The following is a 5577-nucleotide window of genomic DNA, read 5'->3' as shown; positions in this document are numbered from 1 at the left end:
CCTATGTTCTAAGGTCCCTCCTGATACTAACGTCCTATGTTCTAAGGCCCCTCCTGATACTAATATTCTATGTTCTAAGGCCTTTCTGCCTGATATTCTGTGTTCTCAGGTACATTTCACCTCTTAATGTTCTATTTTCTACATTCCAGGGTGCCTTGGAGATCTGATAAGTCTGTGTTCTGAGGTCTTTTCCGAATCTGTCATTCTATCTTTGAAGGTCTCTTCTGCTGGGAACCCTGTGAAACCACAGAGCTTCTGATGTAGATGAATATTTACATGTTACGCCTTTATTCCCTCACTCCCAATAAGATCAGGAGGCCACTAAACCACCACCTATGTTCTAATGGCCCTTCTTGCTCTGACACTGTGTTCTAAAGCCCTTTCTGATATGGAACTTATATATTCAGAGGCCTCTTCTGGGTCTGACGTTCTATGATCTATGTTCTAAGCTCCCTCCAACACTGATACTCTGTGATTCTAGCCTTAGATCCTACCTCCTGTCCACAGCACCCTGTACAGAGACTTCTATTAGGTCACATCTACAAAACCGAAGAACTGGAGACTTGATCTTCCCCTTCATGGCTGTCACCTCACAACTGGGTATCAGGAGCCATAAGAGAGCTTTCTGCGAGGATTCACCGACATAATGTACGTCAAATATTTTGCAAGCCTCAAAGTGCAGTACAGGGCATCCTAAAAGTCTTGGGAGTGCAGTCCTAAGCTTCAATAGCTTAAGACTATCAAAGCCCAGGGGCACAGTGGATAGAGGGGTGGGCCTGGAGTGAGGAAGACTTATCTCTCTGAGTTTAAATCTGGTCTCAGACTCTTACGAGCTGTGTGATCCTAGGAAAGTCACTTAACTTTGCTCCTTCACCTGTAAAATGAACTGGAGAAGAAAATGGCAAACCACATCAGTATCTTCACCAAGAAAACCCCAAATGGGCTCACAGAAGGAGTTGGACATGACTGAAAAGTGCCTCACTAACAACAAAGTAAAGGTTAAGACTGCACTAAGACTTCTGGGACCCCCTGTATAAGTCATTAGGCTGGGAGAACACAAGATCGGTTCCTAGAACACTCACACATTCACAGACATTTCCTTATCTCCAGGGGATGAAATCATCCAACTACAATAAAAATAGACAAGAACAGATGCAAAGCAAATAAGTGAATTTGGCTATCTGGCAACCTCCCTGATCTGGAACAGCTGAAAACAGGAAAGTAAATTTAAGAAGGCCTCGGAGCAGCCAAAATAGAGACTGTGAAGGCCCCACATTAACATTTAAGCATTTTAACTCTCTGCTCCATACTTGGAGCCTGTTTGCTCTTACTTTGCACACAACTCTATCATTTGGTTATCTAGTGTCCAAGAAGATGAAGATCAGCAAATTGAAAGAAAGAAGAGGGGTGAATAGAGACTATAGGAGAATAACAGTTCACAGCAAAGAAAAACAAAAACAACAACAAAACCATAAAAAGCTATTTGCCATTTAAAAAATACAGCAGTCTGGGGCCATCTAGTATAAGACTAAATAAGCGTGTGTGCCTTAATGGGCTCTGTATGTCTCCCTGTATTGTATAGAAATATAACTGCTCATCAACAACAGCAATGTTGTAAAAGACCATTAAAATCACCCATTTCTATGACTCTTCAAGGGTCTGCAAAATGCAGACTCCCTCCCAGTAACTGTGACATGTCTAGTACAGATATTATCCCACCATTTCTAGAGAGAAAACGGAGCCTCTGAGACGCTTGCCCAAGGTCAAGCTTGTAAATTAAAGGGGTGAGATTCGGATCAATTTCTTCTTACTCTTAATCTTGTTCTGCTTCCCCTACATCACGCTGCTTTCCTACATAAAACAAGCTGATGCCTGTGATGATGACCTTGAGAAGGTGCAGAATGTAAAAATGAAGGATATCAATAAAATCTCTTTTAAAAAAAGAGAAAGGCTTTCAGTATGTTGGGCAGACTTTCCAGGCTGGGCTCATGGAAGGATGTGGGGAAGGTTCACATAGGATAGAGATGTACATGGGTTACAATCTGGCCCCCAAAATACATCCACCAAAGAGTTCGCTAACACACAGACGTCTCAGAGTGTCAGCTAACTTCTCTGAGCACTTAGGAATGAAAGGGGTAGTGACTATATTCTTGGATTCAACTATAAAAACACCTGGATCTTAAAAGTTCTTTGGTATCCACTAGATAAAGGGCTTTCTAACTAGCACCATTCCACAAGGGTATGCTGGCAGGTGATGGTATAGAGAAAAGAGAATGGTCTATGAGGTCAGCCCTGCTCGAGGTAGACATAATAGACCAAAGGAAAAGCTTTGCAACTAAACATTCTTCTAGCATTAATTCTGACCACAACCAAGGGAAAGGATCAAGGGATCATTTTTATTAGAAAAACAGAACACTTATAGACCTGCAAAGCTTGAAGACAATTATTTAGAAAACAGAGCAATTCCTTAGAAATGTTCTACTCTAAGTTATTTAAAGTCTGTTCCTTCAAGGTCTATTGTCAAAGTCCATTAATTATGGGTTCTCATCCCTAGGGCCCACAATTCCCATTTATTCCTATGTAACCTGATGCTTACCACTCTCAATCACCCTTGAAATTTCTTCTCTAATTTCATTCCCCAGTGTTTTCCTCGCTCTCTCCCTTGACCCCTGGGAAACAGAGTGCCATATGTGACATTGAAGAAAGGTGGATAGTATCAAATAAATCCCACAAAAATTTAATGTCTACTGCATGCAAGTCTTGCTGTAGACCCTGCTCTCAAAGAGTTTCCAATCCTGCGGGGCCCTTTCCCAGAAAGGTGCAGATATGCAAGAGTGGAGTTTGAGAGAGAAATGATGGTTGGATATGTTGATTTGGGACTCATCAGCATAGAGGTGACATACAGGTGACTGAATCAATTGTAGCTGATCAGTTCACTAAGAGAGTGTGGAGGGAGAAAGAGGAGAGAGCCCGGGAGACAGCCTCGGGGGAATAACTATAAATAGGAAGGAATATGAATGATGAGCCTACAAATGGGACCATGAAGGGGAAAAACCTGTACATGAGTAACAAAAATCTGTGGGAGAAAGAGATAAATGCAAAGAACAGGCCCAGGCCAAGTCTCAGGAGAAATCTGAAGCTGCAGAGATTATTTTTTTATTTATTTTTTTAAGCAATTGGGGTTAAGTAATTTGCTCAAGGTTACACGGCCAGTTAGTGGTGCTAAGTATCTGAGCCCGGATTCGATCCCCAGGTCATCCCGACACTGGGGCCAGTGCTCTTACTCGCTATGCTACCTGGCCACCCCTGCAGAGACTGTTTTCAACTGGAGAGAGAGAGACACAGAGAGAGAGAGAGACACAGACAGAGAGACACAGAGTGAGAGAGACAGAGACAGAGAGTGAGAGAGAGAGGAAGAAGCAATGCAGGGTAAGGTGGGAGTCAGGAAAGGCTACACGGAGAAGGTGGCCCCTAACTTGGGCTCTAAGGGAGGGGAAAGCAAATTCATTTCAGGCACCAGGGACGTCACAAACAAAGGCATGGTGGTCTGGCTGGAATGTGGAGTAGAGCACAGCATCATAGACCTAGACCTTGGAGGGGCTTGAGAGACTATTTAGTCCAACCCCTTCATTTTACATTTGAGGAAACTAAGGCCCAGTTAGGATAAGGACCTTGTCCAAGGTCATTAAGGCTAGTGTCAGAGGTGGGTCTTAAACCTGGGCTTCTTTGACTCCACAGCCAGGGCTCTGCCCATCTAACCATGCATATAAGGAAGGGGATGAGACAGGGTTGGAAGGACAGGATGGACCCAGATCCTGAAGGCCCTTGAATGCCCAAGGTTGGCAGTTTATATTTTATTTGGTGGACAATGAGGAACCATAGAAGGTTTGGAAGGAATGGAATGAATTAGTCAAAGAGGTCCATTTGGAAGATTGCATAGGCAGCTACAGGAGGCTGCATGGGTGCCTACTCCTAACAGCCTGAGTGGTTGGTCAGAACCAAGGTGCCCTGCTCCAGGCCTGTCATTCCCCTATTTACTTATTATTTAGAGAAGTCAGTGGAGATGCTTCTAGACTTTGAGTCAGGAGAAAACTGGTTCAAATTTTGCTGCAGGTACTTACTGGCTAGGAGATCACAGGCAAATAACTTCAGTCTCCCACTCCTGCATCTATGAAATGGGTATAATAACAATACCTAATAACATACTGCTTTAAGGCTTGCAAAGTGTTTTACATAAGTTAATTCTCATATAATCATCATAACAACTCTGTGACGGGGTGCTATTATTATCTTTATTTTACATATGAGGAAACTGAGGCAAACAGAAGTTAAGTGACTTGCCCACGGTCCCATAGCTAGCTCAAGTCTAAGGCCAGATTTGAACTCAGATCGCCCTGACCCCGAGCCCACTGCTCTAGCTATGGTACTACCTAGATTCTTGGGAAAAGACCATCCTCAGACTGGAAGGGGACTTAGAAGGGGTCACTCATTACTGAAGAAGCCCGGATCTTTCCCATTGTAGACTGAATTCCCGGGAGACAGGCAAAGAATCAGGCAAGAGGCATCTTTCTGTATACAGCTGCTTTTCTAACCACAGCCAGAAAAAAGAAGCTAGTCAGACCTCAGACATTTGGACTTAGCCTCCCATCAATACCACCCACCCAGACCAGGCTATGGCCCTGCTTCTTTGAAAGAATCAACATCCTCAATGTTGTGGGGTGGGCATGAAATGTTTCTGACTGATATGAATCGATGGGCCAGTTGGTGACAAAGTCTGCCAGGGATTTGGGAAGATGAGTGGGTGTTTCAGAAAAGGAGAAAAGATAAGGGAGAGAATGCTTGAAGGAGCTGACTAATATGCAAATACAGTAGTACTTGAAAAAGATATGTTCTCCAAGCTAAACTTCAGATGAATTTTAAGAATCAGAAGAACACGTGTGAAGACTTATTTTCTTGTAAGAAGAGAGCATTCTGCTTATGGAGCCTCCAGAAATGAACTTTATCATTCATTTGTTTATTTGTTCCTTCATTCATCTGTCTAGCCTTCCAACATTTTTACAGCACTTTTCTATTTAACACTCTGGACTTAGCACCATGCCAATGTGGGGCACCTTCCTCCCCCACACCACTGCTTTCAGCTCCCTTTTGTGTGTGGTCTCCCCTTATTAGAATGTAAGGTCCCTGAGGGCAGGGACTGACTTTCTTTACTTGTATTTGTAGCCTCAGCACTTAATGCAGTGCCTGGTATATAGTCAACCAGTCAGCCAATAAGTGTTTATTAGGCACCTACTATGTGCCAAGTATTGTGTTAAGGGCTAGGATGCAAAGAAAGGCAAAAGGCAAGAATAAATAGGAAATAGGAGAAATAGAAATTAAGGAGCTAGGATTAAGAGGGATTGGGAAGGGCTTGCTTCAGAAGGTGGGGTTTTGGGTGGGACGTAGAAGCCAGTGGGAGAGCATTCCGGCCAGAGTAAATGCCCAGAGATGAGAATGTCATGGGCCAGCATGGAACATGGCGGTGAGGGGGAGTGCTTATAAGGTATATGAAGACTGGAAAGGAGGGGAGGATGGAGGGTC

At 43.6% G+C, this 5577-nt stretch overlaps 1 protein-coding gene across 4 annotated transcripts in view; it reads right to left on the bottom strand.

Moving 5' to 3' along the window:
* LDLRAD3 (low density lipoprotein receptor class A domain containing 3) overlaps nucleotides 1-5577 on the bottom strand; it is a 272832-nt gene that overhangs the window by 111317 nt on the left and 155938 nt on the right. The gene's annotated exons all lie outside the window — the stretch shown is intronic.

Source organism: Petaurus breviceps, unplaced genomic scaffold, assembly GCF_028583685.1.
Source record: "Petaurus breviceps papuanus isolate PSGF00001 unplaced genomic scaffold, PetGlider_PUasm1.0 188, whole genome shotgun sequence".
In the NCBI taxonomy this organism is placed as follows: Eukaryota; Metazoa; Chordata; class Mammalia; order Diprotodontia; family Petauridae; genus Petaurus; species Petaurus breviceps.
Note: the sequence above shows the minus strand (reverse complement) of the source record. Positions and strands in the feature narration are given on the sequence as shown.